Here is a 22,378-nt window from a genome sequence, read left to right on the forward strand (position 1 = left end):
TGACATAATTGTATGTTTGTCAAACAGGGTGATAGATGACATCACCCTTATGGCAGAAAGTGAAGAGGAGCTAAAAAGCCTCTTGATGAAAGTGAAAGTGGAGAATGAAAAAGTTGGCCTAAAGCTCAACATTCAGAAAATGAAGATCATGGCATCCGGTCCCATCACTTCATGGGAAATAGATGGGGAAACAGTGGAAATGGTGTCAGACTTTATTTTGGGGGGCTCCAAAATCACTGCACATGGTGATTGCAGCCATGAAATTAAAAGAAGCTTACTCCTTGGAAGAAAAGTTATGACCAACCTAGATAGCATATTCAAAAGCAGAGACATTACTTTGCCGACTAAGGTCCATCTAGTCAAGGCTATGGTTTTTCCTGTGGTCATGTGTGGATGTGAGAGTTGGACTGTGAAGAAGGCTGAGCACCGAAGAATTGATGCTTTTGAAGTGTGGTGTTGGAGAAGACTCTTGAGAGTCCCTTGGACTGCAAGGAGATCCAACCAGTCCATTCTGAAGGAGATCAATCCTGGGATTTCTTTGGAAGGAATGATGCTGAAGCTGAAACTCCAGTACTTTGGCCACCTCATGCAAAGGGTTGACTCATTGGAAAAGACTCTGATGCAGAGAGGGATTGGGGGCAGGAGGAGAAGGGGATGACAGAGGATGAAATGGCTGGATGGCATCACTGACTCGATAGAAGTGAGTCTGAGTGAACTCCGGGAGTTGGTGATGGACAGGGAGGCCTGGCAGGCTGTGATTCATGGGGTCACAAAGAGTCAGACACGACTGAGTGACTGAACTGAACTGAACTGAACTGATACCTGAACTTCTTGATTCTGATCTCCAACTCCCAAACCGACTTTTCTCTCAGTCTTCCCATCTTAGTAAATCCTACCATTATATATTTAGTTGCTCAAGTAAAAAACTTACAAGTTTACACTGTATGCAAAAGTTAACCTCAAGTCAATCTTAGATTTAAATGTTCAATGCGCAATTATGAAATTTCTAGAAGAAAATATTGAAGTACGTCTACATGACCCTGAGTTTGGTGATGAGTTTTGCAACTACCAAAAATATAATCCATGAAAGAAGAAATTGACATTAGATTTTATCAAGTTTAAACGTCTGGGGACTTTCCTGGCAGTCCAGTGGCTAAGAATTCATCTTCTAATGCAGGGGATGCCGGTTTGATCCCTGGTCGAGGAACTAAGATCCCACATGCTACAAAACAACGAAACCCACCCGCTTCAACTAGAGCAGCCCACACACCACAATTAGAGAGCCTGTGCCCCGCAATGAAGAGCTTGTTCACCACAATAAAGACATAGCACAGCCAATTATTCATTTATTTACTTTTATTGAATAAATAAATAAAAGTCTGCCCTGCAAAGACACTGTAAAGAGAATGAGAATATAAGCCACAGGCTGAGAGGAAATGTTGCAAAACACATATCTAATAAAGGACTTATACCCAAAGTTGAAAAGAACTCTTGTACCCAAAATAAAAAAATAAACTCTTAAAACTCAACAATACAGAAACAACCACATTTAAAAATAGGCAAAAGATCTGAGCAGACACCTCAGCAAAGAAGATACGTGCACAACAAACATACATATGAAAAGATGCTCACTACGACAAACTGAAACTGAACTCCAGCAGCAGATAGTACAAAATATTTATTCTTCTAAGTGGTTTCTATAATAAATCATGAATACAGTGAAACAGTCTTTTTTATTTTTCATATTTATGCTCTTACAGTTCAGAAAAAATAAGAATCAAATTTTATTGAGAAGTTTTTAATTGACCTTCTGCCTTTTGCTTTATACAACTGAATACAATATGGATGGTTTTTTGCTCTGAAACTGAGTTTTTTGAGAATTTCAGTTTTTCTTATGCATCCCTCGGATATTTTTACTTGCTTTATTGTTTAAAAAAACTGTTTTTGAAAAGTAACATTATTGGCTTTATCTTAATATCTTTATTTTTCCATATTATGGTCTTATCCTGGTCTACATGCATTCATACTTTAAATAGTGGGAAAACGTCATGTTATAAATTCTCCACCTTTAATCTTATTTCCTATTTGTTTCAGCTAGTATTTGGATATACTCTTCAGTCCAGTACAATGCCCCATATTCCAGTAGTTTTATAGCTTTAAGAAAGAACATGGAGACTGTTAGATTCTATACTCCTTGGAGTTTTCATGGCTCTCAGTCTTGCATGATGAGAAAATTTGAATGGCTAGGAGAGCAGGGCATGTCCCTCCCACTTATAAGAAAAAAGGCGGAGTTCTTAGCAATTTCCAACTTTTCTTTTTATGTTATCTCCCCTTGCAGAGTTTTTCCCTTGTGAATTCACAGTATTATTGGCTATTCTTATTTCCAGTGAAAGAAGTCAGCAAAGTAAAGAGTTCTATTCTCTCCCTGGAGAAAGCTAGACTTCAATCCAAAAGAAGAAACTACACATAGTGAAATTCCTGGCAATATATGATCTGGGTGGTAGAGATATTTGGAGATGTCTTTCTGACACCCTTCAGTTGCCTGCCAAAATATGCAAAGCCTGGTGCAAGCACTTATACAACAGTGAATTGTCTGTAATTACAGAAATAGTAGTTCAATTAATTCTCTCTTTTTATCATTAATTGCTCCTAAGTTGATCATAAATTGGGAACTGCCACTTATTTACATATCTGTTGGTTTGATAATTAATACATGTGACCCAATAGACACTCCTATAGAGCAATAAATTTTCTTCTTTGTTCACCAAGCTCTTTCTCCTTAAATTTTGCTAAATACATTAACAGAAAACGTTTTCCTACTCTGCTTTTTATATCCTCTGCTCTGCAGTTTAGTACATATTGAAACTTAGTTTTAATAAGAATTGCAGACTTCCCAAATTGCATTCTCTTCTCCCAAGCGTGTGAAAAAAAGACTGTTTCTTAGTATTGGCCTCATCTGATGTTATTTACTTTCTGCAGTGGATGCTTTGAGTGGGCTAATAGTACCTCTCACAAACCCAGAGAAAATGTTTCTCAAATCATAAAAAAGGGCATAATTATGAAAATATAATAGAAAGTCCCAAACCTAATAATATCCTCTGCAGCAAACATTCTCTTATATAGAGAAGAGGCTTGAACTTCCAGGGCTTGGTAGAGGAGCATGAAAAATGAATAACTTCCATAAATCAAAACAGATACTCTAGAATTTAGCCAGGCTTGATCGGTTTTCAAAGGATGCCCTTCTTGGGTAATAATCTGCTGTGGATAACAACCTGCAGAAGGAAGCAGCATAGCTTATGCCACCCAACAGCTGTTGAGCCAGAGCAATGAGAAGCTCGTAGAAGCCACTGCACCAGAAAGCAGAGTATGAGAGGTCCAAGCTGGGTGGATAGAGTTCTCCAAGAACCCACAGAAGGCTAACTTTAGTGCATCTGGCAGACAGGTCTAAAGACAAATAATGGCAGTACCATTTCCTCTTGGGCCCCTCCCTGTTCCAAGGCTGGAGGTGAAAGCAGCGGTGATGAGCGAGTAGAACAGGTGAAAAAGGGGAACGGCCAGATCACACCCTCTTTCTCTGCTTGACTGCACAGTCTGGCCTGAGCTGAGTTGGGGGTTTGAAATGGGAGACTGAGGTTTCAATTTAGATAGGACTTGTCTTTTTAATATACAAAAATGGACTATATTTAATAGCTGAGAACAAGTAGCAAAAACTGTACCCTACCCTAAAGTCTAATCTTAATACTCAAACACTGTTAATGAGATCTGCTTATAGTATTATCACTTTTTAAAACCTAGACAACAAAATCATTACCTTTAAATTTCAATGTTCCTTCTGCTTATGTACCTTCATTTTACTTTCCCTTTTGCTTTTATAGATTCTATGGGAGTACTTTTCTGTTTATTTTTCATCTTTTTTTCTTTGAATAAGGCCTGTTCCATCTAGACATCTGTTTGGCTATTTCTACAAATGTGGGATTTGGAGAAGGCAATGGTACCCTACTCCAGTCCTCTTGCCTGGAAAATCCCATGGGTGGAGGAGCCTGGTAGGCTGCAGTCCATGGGGTCGCTAAGAGTCGGACACGACTGAGCGACTTCACTTTCACGCATTGGATAAGGCAATGGCAACCCACTCCAGTGTTCTTGCCTGGAGAATCCCAGGGATGGGGGAGCCTGGTGGGCTGCCGTCTTTGGGGTTGCACAGAGTCGGACACGACTGAAGTGACTTAGCAGCAGCAGCACAAGTGTGGGATTAGGCAGGAAGGGTGAACTGTTGCCTGGAAAGGTTCGCAGCTGCATTTCTCTTCTGTAGTTCTGCAGTCAGGAATGGCCTAGTACTACCACACTTTTTTCATCTTCTTCCTGGGAGTAGAACTTACCTTGACTTTCAGAATTTAGGGGGTCAGCTTCAGGGAAGTTCCTCACATGACAGTCTCCTCACGTTCAATGTAGTGATGCTGCTTATCTTCTTTCAGTGCAGGCTATGTTAAAGATGACACCAATGGTGTGCTGGGGACATGGTCCCTCCCCTTCGCATCCCCAGCAATGCTTTTGTGGTTTCTGTGGTGTAGAGCTAAGTCTCTTTAGAGACATTACCAGGTTTCCAGAGCCCTTTTTATGCTTTAGATCTTGTTGATCCAAGCTAGGAAAAGAAGTATTAAAGAAATCTTTCAGAACTGAAGCACTTCCTCTTAGAGACATCACCATACTTTGGATCTAAGAAGTTATGAATCATCTTTTAGTGTCTCCTTTCATATAGATCCATATTCACTAATTCTAAAAATGAGTGCATATTTAATGATGTTGGCATATTCTATCTATAACATCTTAATTATTTTCACAGCATTCAGCAGATGGTCAATGGTTTGGAGTTGAGACGATCTTTGTTGAATGATAAGGACAAATCCCATTTCATAAACAATGAATATTTTTGTGTGTTGCTTATTTTATTGGGAAGCCCAAAAGAATACACAGCCTCATCGTCTGACACTAAGCCAAATGAACATTTTGTTCTTGTCATACTTAGCGTTTCCTGATTACTTGAGCATACACAGTTCATGACCCAGGCCTTTGACCATGCTGCGGCTTCTATATGTGTTCCTTCCTGGACCTCTCTTCCTTCATGACATTTCAAGAGTTACCTCTTTGAGACAGCTGCTCCGGTTTCTCTAGGAAGAACAAGTCAGCCAGCCCCTCCCATATGTTCCTACAGCACTTCCTTCATGCTTTGCTCTAATATCTGACCTTTCACTGGGAAAGACTCTCTTTCCTGGCCCTGGAGATTCCAAGCTTTGGAACTTCTAGCATCTAAATCAGAGAAGGCAATGGCACCCCACTCCTGTACTCTTGCCTGGAAAGTCCCATGGACAGAGGAGCCTGGTGGGCTGCAGTCCATGGGGTCGCAGAGTCGGACATGACTGAGCGACTTCCCGTTCACTTTTCACTTTCATGCATTGGAGAAGGAAATGGCAACCCACTCCAATGTTCTTGCCTGGAGAATCCCAGGGACAAAGGAGCCTGGTGGGCTGCCGTCTATGGGGTCGCACAGACTTGGACACAACTGAAGCAACTTAGCAGCAGCAGCACCTAAGTAGTACCTTGTACACAACAAGCACTCAATAAATTTTGGGGAATAAAATTCAAACTAATAAATATCAAATAACAAGAAAATATCTAGCATAATATATTCAATAACTTGTATCTTACACAACATGGAAAGCTAGATAAAATTACATAATAATTCCTCACAAAATTGTGAGTATAAAAAATTAATATTTAAAGGAGATACAATTAATTTACATGAAAAACAGTTAAGTAGAATATGAATATTGGAAAAATTAAGTATCATTACAAAAATATTCATTCATATATTTCATTTTTCATAGTTTTAATAGAATTCCCAAAGCATTTTCAAGATATATTTCTACTAAAATTTTTAAATACATCACTTTTCAGTGGAATAAATACTATTAATATATTTCTAAAACAATTGCCTTAGTATATCTATTAATAAACTGTTTGTGCAGTTAACCAAAAAAATTATTTGAAATGAACTGGAAAAGATATAGGATAATGAATGAAAACTGAAAATTATGAATTTTCTGTCTTCCATAATTATAGCAAATGTACACTACTAAATTTTTTTTCTAAGAATTCAGATTTAAAGATCTTCCTTTAGTGGATTAAGCCATCTTTGTAGATATGTCTACAAAAAAAATTCTTTATTTGTTATTAAATATATATGTGCTTACTTAATGAATTTCAGCTTTATTTATCTATGACATTTTAATTTATTTTATCATCTAGTCAATAGAAATTTCAATAAACATCTATTATTTGAAAGAGATGATGTCACATGTTGGAATACAAAGAAAGAAGTGTGGTCACTGCTTTTAAGAAGTCACTTTTTAAGTGGTCACTATTAATTTTATTATTATATTTTATGTAGTGTAAACCATTTATCATTTATTTATTATTACTATTTTTTTTGCTTTACAATATTGTATTAGTTCTGCCATACATCAACGTGAATCCGCCACGGGTGTACACGTGTTCCCAATCCTATCCTATATTTTTATTTTTTAATTGGATAGTTGTTTTACAATGTTATGTTGGTTTCTGCCATATAACAACATGATTCAGCCATAATTCTTTATATAACTCCTCCCTCTTGAGCCTCCCTTCCCTCTCCCGTCTCACCCCTCTAGGTTGTAACAGAGCACCAGGCTGGGCTCTCTGTGGTGTAGAGCAGCTTCCCACCAGCTGTCATTTTAAACATGCTATATAAGTCAACGCTACTGTCTCAATCCATCTTATCCTGTACTTCCCCCACACAGCTCGCTATTAACTGAAGATACAGTTACTTCAGCAGAGAAATCACTTTATGTGCCATAAAGAGTTCTAAATATTGTCCCAAAAGAACTTAAAGGACATGAGCCTGTTTTTAATGCTACTGGGAGAGTCAGAAAATGTTAATATGAATGGAGATATTTGAACTGAGTTTTAATAGGTAAGAAGCAATTTGATCTATAAGGAAGAAGGAATTTTCCTTCTTCTCTGACATTTTCCAAATCCAGTTCATCAACAGGTCTTGATTTTTACCTCCTAAATACAGCTGGAATATTCCACTTCTCACCATCTCCAGTCTGACCACTCTCCCAGGTTACCATATTCTCTCACCTAAACCAACACAACAGCACACCACTGTTTCTCATTGCATTCATTCACTCCTCTGCCTTCAGTCTGTTTACAAAACAGCCAAATCCAATTACATCACACAGACTGCTGGCATGGTTAATCCCCTTCAGTGATTTTCACTGATATTAGAATGAAGACCAAAAAACTCACCCTAGACACCTGGACCCTGTCTAACCTGTTCCACACCTGCCAGTCCAAGTTCAGCACCAATGATTTGCTCCCTTTCTCTGTTTTCCTACCACACAACTCCTCTCAGTTTCTCAAACAGATCATGTTCATTCCCATTACACAAGGTCTTTGATCACACTATTCTCTTTATCATGAATGGCCAATTACAAAGGCAAACTCTGGGATTCTGTGTAAGGCCAACTTCTCCACTTGGGCACTGGATCCCACCTCTTCTCACCTACTCAAAGAACTTGCTTCTAAGATTATACCTTCTCTCTCATCATCACTTTTTTCACACTCTTTATAGCTGGTTTTAGAAAAGGCAGAGGAACCACAGATCAAATTGCCAACATCCACTGGATCATTGAAAAAGCAAGAGAGTTCCAGAAAAACATCTATTTCTGCTTTGTTGACTATGCCAAAGCCTTTGACTGTGTGGATCACAATAAACTGTGGAAAATTCTGAGAGAGATGGGAATACCAGAGCACCTGATCTGCCTCTTGAGAAACCTATATACAGATCAGGAAGCAACAGTTAGAACTGGACATGGAACAACAGACTGGTTCCAAATTGGGAAAGGAGTATGTCAAAGCTTTATATTGTCACCCTGCTTGTTTAACTTATATGCAGAGTACATCATGAGAAATGCTGGGCTGGAAGAAGCACAAGCTGGAATCAAGATTGCCGGGAGAAATATCAATAACCTCAGATATGCAGATGACACCACCCTTTTGGCAGAACGTGAAGAGGAACTAAAAAGCTTCTTGATGAAAGTGAAAGTGGAGAGTGAAAAAGTTGGCTTAAAGCTCAACATTCAGAAAACGAAGATCATGGCATCTGGACCCATCACTTCATGGCAAATAGATGGGGAAACAGTAGAAACAGTGTCAGACTTTATTTTTCTGGGCTCCAAAATCACTGCAGATGGTGATTGCAGCCATGAAATTGAAAGATAAAGCTTCTTGATGAAAGTGAAAGAGGAGAGTGAAAAAGTTGGCTTAAAGCTCAACATTCAGAAAACGAAGATCATGGCATCTGGTCTCATCACTTCATGGCAAATAGATGGGGAAACAGTAGAAACCGTGTCAGACTTTATTTTTCTGGGCTCCAAAATCACTGCAGATGGTGATTGCAGCCATGAAATTGAAAGATGTTTACTCCTTGGAAGAAAAGTTATGACCAACCTAGATAGCATATTAAAAAGCAGAGACACTACTTTGCCAACAAAGGTCCATCTAGTCAAGGCTATGGTTATTCCAGTGGTCATGTATGGCTGTGAGAGTTGGACTGTGAAGAAAGCTGAGCATCGAAGAATTGATGCTTGTTAACTGTGGTGTTGGAGAAGACTTTGAGAGTCCCTTGGATTGCAAGGAGATCCAACCAATCCATTCTGAAGGAGATCAGTCCTGGGTGTTCATTGGAAGGACTGATGCTGAAGTTGAAACCCCAGTACTTTGGCCACCTCATGGGAGGGATTGGGCAAGGAGGAGAAGGTGGCAACAGAGGGCAAGATGGCTGGATGGCATCACCGACTCAATGGACATGAGTTTGGGTAAATTCCGGGAGTTGGTGATGGACAGGGAGGCCTGGCATGCTGCGATTCATGGGGTCTCAAAGAGTTGGACATGACTGAGCGACTGAACTGAACTGAACTGAACTGAATTGACTTATTTAGAAAAGACAGAGGAACCAGAGATCAAATTGCCAACATCTATTGGATCATTGAAAAAGCAAGAGAGCTGATGCTTGCTTTAGAAATCAGTTGATGCAAGAGAACTGATGCTTTTGAACTGTGGTTTTGGAGAGGACTTTTGAGAGTCCATTGGACTGCAAGGAGATCCAGCCAGTCCATCCTAAAGGAAATCTGTCCTGAATATTCATTGGAAGGACTGATGTTGAAGCTGAAACTCCAATACTTTGGCCATCTGATGCTAAGAACTGACTCCTTGGAAAAGATCCTGGCACTGGGCAAGACTGAAGGTGGGAGGAGAAGGGGATGACAGAGGATGAGATGATTGGATAGCATCACTGATCTGATGCACAATGAATTTGAGCAAGCTCCGGGAGTTGGTGATGGACAAGGAAGCCTGGCGTGCTGCAGTCCATGGGGTTGCAAAGAGTCAGACATGACTGAGCAACTGAACTGAACTGAACTGAATTGACTTATTACAATTATCACACAAATATGCTATAATATTTCCCATTAAAAAACATCCTTCCTGAATTCTCTATGCTGTTCCAGCTGCCACTCTGTTTTCAGTCCCCTTTCTAACAATATTCCTTCAGTGTTGCCCAAATTGCAAACTACTTCACCACTTTGCATATCCTCTCAAACCTGTTTCCATTGGAATGGCCCCTGTAAAGACATCTATGTTGCCAATTCTGATGATCAATTCCTTTTTACTCAACTATCCCACAGTATATGACATAGTTGATCACTTCATTTTACTCAGAACACTGTCTTCACTTGACATCGAGGATGCCACAAACCTGAGTTTTTTCCTACCCAATTCATCACCCTGTTAGCCTCCTTTCTGAGTCTTCTGTTTGTTGTCGTTTAGAGGCTAAGTCACGTCCGACTCTTCTGTCACCCCATGGACTGTAGCCCGCCAGGCTCTTCTGTCCATGGGATCTCCCAGGCATTTCTTTCTCCAGGAATCTTTCCTATCCGGGGATCGAACCCACGTCTCCTACATTGGCAGGTGGATTGTTTACTACTGAACCACCAGGGAAGCACATTTTCTATTTACATTCTAAATTTTGGTGTCCCTGAGGACTCAGTCTTTGGACTATTTTCTAGCCATGTTTAATCCACTCACCTGCCATTTACATTAAATAACTCAAATTTTTACCATCACCGCACATTTCCCACCCTACACTCCTTACTTTTTATCCAATTCTGCACCTTCACCTGAATTTATAGTAAGCATCTCATAGTTAACAAGTTCATGTCAGAATTCTTGATCCCACTCACCTGTAGCGGGGGACCATGGATTAAAAATGAGATCAGTCAGAATAATGTTTTTTTGTTTTTCTCCAAATTTCAGCTCAAATAATTCAGTCTTAGAGTAGACAGACATTTTTATTTAATCAGAATGTGATGTTTCCAAACAATTACAAAGAAACAAAAGAGAGACCAGGCAGTGAAAAGTGCATGTGTCTGTGTGATCCTGACCTGCAAAGTGTTTGATCAACTGACTCCTGGCTGCCTCTCTGACCTAATTTCCTCCCACTTTCTCCCTGCCCATTCCCTTCCAGCCATCCAGCTTCGTTGTCCATTCAAATTTCTTGAGTCTTTGGACTTGCTGCGCCTTCTTCCCTGAATACTCTCACCCTAAATATTCATGTACACCTCTACTCAAAAGGAACCCCCTCAGGGGAAAAAGTCCCTCATTAATTTACCTGAAATAGCAACCACATCACTCACTATCCCATCACTCCATTCTATTTTATTTTATTTTATTTTATGTCTTGCTACTCCGGGAGATGGTGATGGACAGAAAGGCCTGGCGTGCTGCGATTCATGGGGTCGCAGAGTCGGACACGACTAAGCAACTGAACTGAACTGAACTGACTTATAATATTATGTACTTATTTATTTTCTGTCTTACTTTCTAGAATATATGATACATAAGGACAGAAGTTTAGTCTCTCTTATTACCTAGAATTTAAATAGGATATCCTATATAGCTAACATTCACTAAACATTTGTTGAAAAAATAAATTCTGACTGAAAATATCTATTTTGTGAGACAGTTCAGATGTTATCTGTTTCATGATAATATTCTTACAGAAATAAGTATGGAAGCTTCTGCTAATAACAACAGAAATTTCAAGCAAGAAAATCTATGTAGACTACTTAACACAGCATCTGACAAGTAATGATGATTTAACACATACTAATTGTCATAATTAATGATTAATAGAAATAACACTTTAAAACTCAAAACCACTCAAGACATATTTTTGGTTTTATGTGCCCTAATATTTTTGATTAATAACAAAAAAAGGAAACTTTAAAATAATCATTTTCTGGTTTTCTTTTAGTTTATTCTAGCTTGTTTTTGAAGTTATTTTATAAGTATTACGCAGAGCTTCAAAAGAAGGACAATGATCTCTGCAATGCCTTTTGTATTATAAAGTGTAAGTACATCACGCCACCAGCTCCATCCCAATCTTGTATGTTGTTCTCAAATCATTGCCTTGCATTCTCCCCTTTATCTCTAATGGAGCTATGAAATGATGAAGAATTGTATGCTTTCCAATAGATACAGAGCAATCAACACTCCTCTGAAAGTCAAAACTGCAATTATATTTTGAGACATATACCGAGAGAAAGAAAATCAACCTAGAATTGACAATTTAATCATGGTCTTCCATAGTTTGAGGATGTGGTGTTATGTAGCATTCATTCTGGGCTGCTTCAAGTCTGAATCATGAGACCACTAAATTGCCTGGTTTCTCATCACCATATTGCTCAAAAACCTCACATTTAGTATGTATTGGCTGAAGTAACACATGTTTTGAAATAAATATGGCATTTTTATTATGAGAAACCAAAAGAAAAATAATAAAAATCTTATATCTTGTGTAATTTCATTGAATGAAATGCATTTTCTATAGGGCCAGACAAAGAAAATGTAAGGATTGAAGTCAAAACTCCAATTCAGAATCCCATCAAAATTAGAAATGAAAATGCCTACTGTACTTCTTAGTGTTTTAAATATTGATTTCCACTGCAGCTCTTAGAACAATTAGAACTGTTCAGTAGCTGTTAAATCATTTCCCGTCTGTTGAACCCCTTGTCATCTTCTCCTTGTGATCCCTTTCATTCTTTGTAGAAACAGAGATTAAAAAGCTATGGATTTTGTCAAGGTGAATGTTTATTTACATCTTGGCTTCATAGAGCCAAAGGAGAAGGTTTTGCATTATAATATGTAACCCTTTGGTATGGATTTATAAATCCTCCTCTCAGAAGTCAAGTGGGCAGGATGGTACTCCCCGTATCATTTCAAGACCTATCGGGTCAATATGTTGTATTAGTCATCCACAATTGCATTGTCTTAGAGAAAACTGCAAGGGAATTCTAGCAGTTTAGTAAATCACACATTATCAAGATAAGGTTAAGAGAGAGTCTAGAGGGATGGGATGGGGAGGGAGGTGGGAGGGAGGATTCAAGATGGGGAACACGTGTATACCCATGGCTGATTCATGTCAATGTATGGCAAAAACCACTACAATATTATAAAGTAATTAGCCTCCAATTAAAATAAATAAATTCAAATATATATATAATAAATGTAAAAAAAAGTAATTACACACACACACAAAAAGAGAGAGAGAGTCTAGACCATTCAATAGTAAACAAATTGGGAAACTTCTCTAAAGCTTGTTTTTCTCACTTACAAACTAGAGTCCCATTTTACAACAGTACAATAATACATGCTGTTTTAGTCATTTAGGACTCCTATAACAAAAATACCATAAACTAGGTAGCTTAACAACAAATATTTGTTTCTCACAGTTCCTGACTCATAGACAGCCATCCTGACTGTGTCCTCACCTGCTAGAAAGGGAGAGAGACTGCTCTGGTCAGTTTTGAAGGGGCACTAATTCCATTCATGAGGCTCAACCCTTATGACCTAAACACCTTCCAAAGGCCCCGCCTCCCAATATCATCTCACTGGAGGGTTACCATCTCAGGATTTGGACTTAGGCTCAGAGGTTAAATCATCTGCCTGCAATGCAGGAGACTTGGGTTCAATCCCTGGGCCTGGAAGATCCCCTCAAGAAGGAAATGGCAACCCACTCCAGTATTCTTGCCTGGAGAATCCCATGGACAGAGGACCTTGGTGGGCTACAGTCCATGGGGTCACAAAGAGTCGGACACGACTGAGCGACTTCACTTTCCTAGAGAATTTAGGGGCGATATAAACATTCAGTCCCTAACACCTCTTCATGAAGTTTTGAGACTTTAACAATGCTTTATACAGAGCAGGTGCTAAATACATGGTTGATTCAAATAAGACATTGCTATTCCAGGTTTGATGCATGAGACAGTGCGTTCAGGGCTGGTCCACTGGGATGACCCTGAGGGATGGGATGGGGAGGGAGGTGGGGGAGAGGTTCAGGATGGGGAACACATGTACACCCATGGCTGATTCATGTGAATGTATGGCAAAAACCACCACAATACTGTAAAGTAATTAGCCTCCAATTAAAAGAAAAAAGTTTTCATTAAAAAATGATAATTGTACATTTGAAAGATCTACGAGAGTAGATCTTAAAAGTTCTCATCACAAGAAAAACATTTTTTGGCCACAGGTCATGGGTGATAAGTAGAATTATTGTGGTGATCATTTTGCAGTGTATACAAATATGGAATTACCATGTGGTATACCTGAAATCCAGAGAAGACAATGGCAACCCACTCCTGTACTCTTGCCTGGAAAATCCCATTGACGGAGGAGCCTGGTAGTTTGCAGTCCATGGGGTCTCGAAGAGTCGGACACGACTGAGCAACTTCACTTTCACTTTTCACTTTCATGCATTGGAGAAGGAAATGGCAACCCACTCCAGTGTTCTTGCCTGGAGAATCCCAGGGATAGGGGAGCCTGGTGGGCTGCCATCTATGGGGTCACACAGAGTCAGACACGACTGAAGCGATTTAGCAGCAGCAGCAGCAGCATACCTGAAATCAACACACTGCTATCTGCCAATTTTACCTCAATAAATAAAACAAAATCCAAAATACAAACCCCCCAAAAACAACATTTTGCACAAGCCTGGGCCACAGTAAGCACTCAAAACATGGTAGAAGTAGTAATAGCAATGATAGTGATGTTAGCATTATATTGATACTTATGTTAGTCATAATTCAATATTAATATTGATTTATTTTACATTGGATTGCTAAATCATTCATCCAGTGCTGAGAGTAACAAGAAGGATATTCCAAACAATCAAGAGATATGATCTATGCTTTCTCTGTCAGCTCTTCACTCATCTTTTTCTGCATATAGATTTACCAAAATAAACCGCATACTGTATTCTTCTTCTAGTTTCCTCTTTTCTTCAAGCCATCCTGCAAATAATGGCAACCCACTCCAGTATTCTTGCCTGGACAGAGAATCCCATGGAAGAGGAGCCTGGAGAACTCCATGGGGTTGCAAAGAGTCAGACACAACTTAGCCACTAAACAACAACGCCTATTCCTACTACTACTACTTCAAGGTAGGCCTTGAGTAATATTAAAATATGACCTAAACATCCATCTCAACAAGGAAATAGGGCAATTTTTTAATTGATTTATTCATTTCATTAATAAATAATTAAATTTACACATTAATTATCCATGGGCTCTGAGACACTTGGATTTGAATCCTGACTCTACTGTGCATAAAATCCTCAGAAAATTAGTCTCTGTCAATTTTCTCTTTAATAAAATGGTAATAACAACCCACATTGTTAGTTTATTATTAAGATTACATTAATAAAATGTGGATTATTAACAAACAGCATTCTAGTTGATTTTAAAAAACACAGGATTTGTAGCATTTGCCCATTTCTGGGGTATAAATCCTCCACGGTTGATCTCAAATTACCAATATAATGCCACTGAACACAGAATTACAGAGATGGGCACCATCAACTCTCATTATAAGATGACTCCAGTACACCATGGGTTGATAAAAACTTGTCAAATAGCTGCAAACAATTTCTATTTCTCTTTGGTTCGTAAGATAAAATGAGATAGGCAAAATCCTTATAACTGAGCCTAATGTTTTATAACTAAAACTTTACTGCTTTTGTGAAAGACTAGCCTATAGCCAACTGAAAATATAAATGATTCTCTTTTCCAGGATATCCTACTGACAATTTTTACTAAACCACTGAGCACTAATTAGAGACAGCTCTCTTGTTATCTATATTAACTATAAATTAATTTAACATTAGGAAACTTGCTAATATCTAGAGGTTTTAGGTATTTTTGAAAATTCAAAATGTGTTCTAATAAAGAGCTTTGTATATAAATAAAAATTTTATTTCATCTTATTTTATCTTTGACTAGCTATGCAGAATATATTATAACTTGAAAATGGTTTACATTCTAGAGCAATGTCCATTCCAGCATGTTTTATTTTGATTTTTGTCATTGAACATTTAACATGACAATTTCTAACTATATCACTGTCTTCATTAAAAATATTATTTACTAATCAGAGAAAATTTTGATAGCATATTAAATTATGCAAAAAAATAGAATGCTTCAATTTCTTCAGTGGAAATATTTCGTTATTAAATTCTTAATATACAAAAGCCTAAATATTTGGTTTTGCTCATTGTGTTCACAAGTATCTATTCCATTATCAGAAACTTAGAATGCAATTTCTGATTTTTCTGTCTTAATAAAAAATTCTAATATCATTTCTAGTGTGTAGCACCAGAAAATAATAGGAAAAGCTAATAAATAACACTAAAAAAGCATGGGCTTCAGAAATAATTCTGTATTGAGTTTTTCATAAAAGCCCAATTGTAATCAAATAATCAGAGTATAGTATTCCTGTGACAGACAAGACCTAAACCATAACAGATAAGAAGATAGGCATTTTCCAACCAGCAAAACATGAATGCCTTGTAGAGCACTTGTGAAATGACTGAAGTCACCCAGAAAAAAATAGTTATCTATCTCTAGGAACCAGTTAGGCTTAGGTAAGGAAGATGTAGGGTGGCTACAGCTATGATTTTAGTGTAGAAAGCTTAAAATAACATTTGAGCAAACTAATGCATAAAGTAGTTAACTGGAAACACAATGTTAGGAATTAATCAAGAAGCAAAGTGATATTGATATCTGATAAGATTTCTGAGGCAACATCAAGATGAAATCCTCTGACACTTAACAAACTAAAGAAAAAAAATTGTACAAAAATCTTCCTTGTGGTAATTCATACTTTCTTTATTAAGTCTGTAAATGAAATCATGAGAAATCCTTTTATAAGACTTTTTAGTGTTATTAATATTTATTTTACTGATATTTTAGTTTAAGAAAATGTTACATTTAGGAAATTTCAGTTAAGTGCTTAACTTTAATTAATATGCTAATTTTTAATAAATTTGATAGCAAAAATTTTTACTCCTATTTTATCTAAGGCATGAAAAATCAAACTATAAAATTTAACACATAATAAATATGACTCCTATTAACAGAAGTAACAAAAGTACAAAAATGAAAATAAACATAGTTGAAGATGTTTAACTTGTTTCTTCATAACTTAATGAAGAAAATTATGAAACTTTATTGAAAGACATTAAAGGAGTCCTAAATAAATAGAGACAACATAAATTCATTGCTGAGAGACAGAAAACTATAAAATATCTATTTTTCTCTAAAATGATTATTAGAATCAATACAACTCCAATTCAAATTCCTATTATTTTTTAGATCTTGACAAACAAATTCTAAAATTTATATGGAAGAGCAAGGGACCAAAAATAGCATGAATTTTCTTCCTAGACATTGAGACTAATAATAAAGCTTTAGTAATTAAGACAGCCTTGTCTTAATTGGAAAAGACAGCTGAGAATCTAGAGACATACTCAAACCTTTATGGAAATCCATTGTTCCACAGACTTGGTACTGCCAAGTCCAATAAATAAATATCCGATGCTGGAATAACGGCTAAAAAAAAAGAAGCCACAAACTGGAAGGAGACTATATAAAATAAGCAAAATGTGGTAGTTTCTAAAATACATATATACTTCTTTCACATTAATAAGATTAAAAAGACAAGGATGCAATAAAAATTATTAGGGCAACAACTCTATTAAAATGGGAAGATTTGAACAGAGACTTTAAATGAGGATATTTACAAGGCCAAAATACATGCTTAATTAAGTAAAATTTTATTACCAAATTTCATGGATGTGCAATTTTTAAGAATTTCATTGTTCTGAGAATTATACCACCTTACAAAGAAAAATGTAAGCAGTAATCTCTTTTTTGAAAAGCAAACTTGAAGAAATATATGTGAAAATTCTATTGAGAAAAAAGGCTAAAAAACAGAAAATACATTTTATCAAAAAATGTGATCCATAATGACAGGTCATTTTAAAAGAGGGAAAGTAAGGGTTTGGATTTTTTTGTATATATAGATAAAGTCTTTTAAAGACTTTGAGGGCCAAAATGTCATTCAGTTCAGTTCAGTTCAGTCACTCAGTCGTGTCCGACTCTTTGCGACCCCATGAATTGCAGCATGCCAGGCTTCCCTGTCCATCACCATCTCCCAGAGTTCACTCAGACTCACGTCCATCGAGTCTGTGATGCCATCCAGCCATCTCATCCTCTGTCGTCCCCTTCTCCTGCCCCCAATCCCTCCCAGCATCAGAGTCTTTTCCAGTGAGTCAGCTCTTTGCATGAGGTGTCCAAAGTACTGGAGTTTCAGCTTTAGCATCATTCCTTCCAAAGAAATCCCAGGGTTGATCTCCTTCAGAATGGACTGGTTGGATCTCCTTGCAGTCCAAGGGACTCTCAAGAGTCTTCTCCAACACCACAGTTCAAAAGTATCAATTCTTCCGCACTCACCCTTCTTCACAGTCCAACTCTCACATCCATACATGACCACAGGAAAAACCATAGCCTTAACTAGATGGACCTTAGTCGGCAAAGTAATGTCTCTGCTTTTGAATATACTATCTAGGTCGGTCATAACTTTTCTTCCAAGGAGTAAGCGTCATTACCTATGGCTTAATTCTCTTTACAAGCTGTTTATCTTTCTAATTTGGTATTATACCCAAGGAAAGAATCTATTTTTTGGTCTCTTTCCATACTCTCTTTTCTTTATGGGCAAGTCTTCCTAACTCAAAATAGGGGCAGTAGACCAAGGACAGGAGCAAAGATAGAACGAAACAAGTATCATAAAGACGTTCTCTGAAAGCTTAAAAAGTCCTGGTCCCAGCAAAAGACAGACAGCTCACCACAGCCGGGTAAGAAAGGACTATTTACAAAAGTTGGTACAGGGTGTAGGGAAATCAGAACGTATGGTGTAGTACCTCCAGGGATGATAACACCAGAAAGCTGTTACTACTGACCTCAGTCCTAAAGAGTGAGCAGAGAAGACAGTGTGTGCCAGGCTGCCCAACAGGAGCTGTGGTGGAGACAAGCAGCCAGCCCACTGTGGCTGAGCAAGGGTTCTCCCAAGCCAACACCTCATTCATTTTCCCTTCTTCTAATCTCCTACTCAAGGTCCCAGTTGAGGCCAGAGAGCAAAGGAGCCCATAGACAGAAGACAGCTGCCTAGTGTGAAGAGAAGGGTGGAGAGGGGACAGGATATTTGGTGCACAGAACAGTAGAAAAATAATACAAGGTATATCAATATACCTCTGTATGGCAATATAGGGGCCCTGGTGAAATTAAGCACACTGATGGAATTGCACACCAGGAAGAAGTCTCTTCTAAGTGGAGTAATCGAATAATCAGGGACTATTTCAAAAATGAAGCAGTACTCTAGAGACAGAAAATAGAATGGTGGCTGCCAGTGGCTGGGGGAAGGGAAAGGAGAGTTGTTAAATGGGTATAATTTCAATTTTGAAAGATAGAAACAGTTCTGGAGATTAGCTTCTCAACAATGTAGACGTAGTTAACACTATGCACTGTGTTTTAAGTGTGTTAACACTTAAAAATAGGTTAGATGGTAAATTTTATGTGTATTTTATCACAGTTTTAAAGGAGGCAGTATATTTTAGTTGGATTTCATTAATATGGTGCAAGCTTTACTAAGGAGAAATGGAAGAATGAAGAGGAGATGGAATAAAAAGCAATCCAAACACAAGACTTTCTGTTCAAAGCTGAAAGGGAAAAACATATAAGAACTCCTGAGTACCAGCTGCAAAATTTCAAAGGAATTGAGAAGAAAGTAAAATACACTTTTCATTTTAAAAGATTAATGGGGCAGGAAGTGAAGTCACTCAGTCATATCCGACTCTTTGCAACCCCATGGACTGTAGCCTACCAGGCTCCTCCCTCCATGGGATTCTCCAGGCAAGAGTACTGGAGTGGGTTGCCATTTCCTTCTGCAGGGGATTGAACCTGGGCCTCCCACATTCCGGGCAGATGCTTTAACCCCTGAGTGACCAGGGAAGCCCAATGGGGTAGAGGGCAGAATTTTCTATAATACAAGCAAGTGTTTTATATTGGCGTGGAAAACAAAACTATCAGCCATAAAGACTCTGAAAATGAATTTAATCAGTGTTTCAGGTATAAATAACTTAGGTTGTTTAGTTAGAAGTTAAAGCCTCAGGCAAGGGTATTAACTTCCTATTGCTCTAACGAGAAAATACCATAAACAATGGCTTAAAAGAACACAGACTTGTTATCTTACATTTCTAAAAGTCATAAATCTAAAAAAAAAAAAAATGATACTCAAAGGGCTAAAATCAAGATGGTGGCAGGACTTCTGGAGGCTCTAGAAAAGAATCCATTTCCTTGCCTTTTCCAGTTGCTAGGGAATCACCTGAATTTCTTGGTTTGTGGCCCCCTTCCTACTACAAAGACAGGAATGGCTGATTGAGTATTTCTCACATTACCTCCTTCTAATACTGACACATCTCCCTCTTCCATATTTAAAGGATGCTTGTGATTACCCTGGGTCCACCTAGATCAAATCCAGGAACTTTAAGATCAGTTGATTAGCAACCCAAGTGCCATACCTGCAATATTAATTCTCCTTTGCCATGGCATAACATATTAGGAGGTTCACAGGTGAAGATGTGAACAATTTTGGGTGTGGGGGCACATCATTCTGCCACCAGTAGCAAAATTACAAAAGAAAGGTTCAAATTATTTTGCTTCCCTAAGTGTTTCGTTAGTGAAGTATTTATCTAAATACAGCTACATTTTTACTGTCTATTTGAATTGCTCTGCAGTCACTAACAGAGAAGGCAATGGCACCCCACTCCAGTACTCTTGCCTGGTAAATCCCATGGATGGAGGAGCCTGGTAGGCTGCAGTCCATGGGGTCGCGAAGAAAGACTGAGCGACTTCACTTTCACTTTTCACTTGCATGCACTGGAGAAGGAAATGGCAACCCACTCCAGTGTTCTTGCCTGGAGAATCCCAGGGAAGGGGGAGCCTGGTGGGCTGCCGTCTATGGGGTCGCACAGAGTCAGACATGATTGAAGTGACTTAGCAGCAGCAGTCACTAAATAGATCAAAAAGGGTAGCAAAGAATAAAAATTGAGTTTCTAAACCCTTTATCACACAATGCTGAGTTGGAATTTAATCAGAAATCAAGTTCCTTCAGTTTTCACTTTTGAGAAAATTCTTAAACTTGTTCTATAGGTAGCCTTTATATCCACAAGAAAAAAGAAAGAAAGAAAGAAAAAATAACATGCCTCAGTATGAGGCATGAGTATGAGTATGAGTTTCCAACATCTAGAAAAACAATTAACTATATTTGCATACCAGATGAGCCCTTGTGTCATTACTCCACTGTCTTGCAACTGGATAGAACTTTGCAGATTACAACAGCTTTTTTGTGCATTGTTTTGCTTCAGTCTTTGGACAGATCAGGAAATACGGCTATATTAAGATGACTTTCTGGGGGGAAAAAGTTTGCCTTTTAATAGATAGTTGCTGCTTTACTACTAAAATATGGCTTTCAGATTTAATCATCTTGAAGTAAAATAAGGAAAAGGATATTCATTAGAACACTTAGCCCATGCTTGTGGCTGGCTAGAGTGATCTTAGTCAGTTGAGATGGGTTTGTAAGACTCCCAAGTTTCATGACTGAATAATAGAAAGTATAATATTAATGGTGGGTATAGAAAGTATAATATTAATGGTGGATAAGCTCTAGCCTCAGTCAGTTCTATAGAGCTAGCTAATGCTTTTTTGAACAACTGCGCTATCTGATGCAAAACAAAATAGGTGCAGATGCTTTGATTAAGGTTTTCTGGAAAAATAGAACAGATATTAAACTTAAGACAAAAAGAAGATACTGCTGCTGCTAAGTCGCTTCAGCCATGTCTGCCTCTGTGCGACCCCATAGACGGCAGCCCACCAGGCTCCGCTGTCCCTGGGATTCTCCAGGCAAGAACACTGGAGTGGGTTGCCATTTCCTTCTCCAATGCATGAAAGTGAAAAGTGAAAGTGAAGTCACTGAGTTGTATCCAACTCTCAACGACCCCATGGACTGCAACCTACCAGGCTCCTCCGTCCATGGGATTCCCCAGGCAAGAGTACTGGAGTGGAGTGTCATTGCCTTCTCCGAAGAGGATACTAGTCTTTAGTAATTTAGTAGTCAAGGGACAAGTGACTGTCAGAGCACGGTTCAGGGAAGCAAACCAATAAACTAGCTCCTTTTTATAAAAAAGAAAAAAAGGAGAAAGTAACACCTTATTATATTGATAATTTAAAGCAGAAGTGTGTATATATATATATATAGTCTATCATTGGCTAAATTTCTATTTTAGACCTTGAAAATTTTTAAGACCAATTGTATATTCCTCCTCTGTTTTACAGATAAAGATTTGGACCTGAAGAATTTAGAGATATTTTCAACATCATTAAGCTGGTTTGAAAGAGATAATGACATTTTTGAGAGTTTATTAAGTGCTAGACAATTCAGTACTTTATATGTGTGCATGCGTGTGTGCAGTCACTTAGTTGTGTCAGACTCTTTGCACCCTACGGACTGTAGCCAACCAAGCTCCTCTGTCCATGGGATGCTCCAGCAAGAATACTGGAAGGGGTTGCCATTTCCTCCTCCAGGGGTCTCCCAGACCCAAGGATTGAACCTGCTTCTACGTGTCCTGCATTAGCAGGCATGTTCTTTACCACTAGCGCCACCTGGGAAGCCTCATGTTTTACGTGCATTAGTTATTTAGAGTACTGGAATGGGGTGCCATTGCCTTCTCGGAAAAACTAGGTAATGGATACTATTTCTACTGCCATTTAGTAGATGAGAAACTAATGCTCAGAAAAGCTGTATAAAGTAACCAAAGTCAGACCAATAGTGG

Source organism: Capricornis sumatraensis, chromosome 7 (assembly GCF_032405125.1).
Source record: "Capricornis sumatraensis isolate serow.1 chromosome 7, serow.2, whole genome shotgun sequence".
Classification (NCBI taxonomy): Eukaryota; Metazoa; Chordata; class Mammalia; order Artiodactyla; family Bovidae; genus Capricornis; species Capricornis sumatraensis.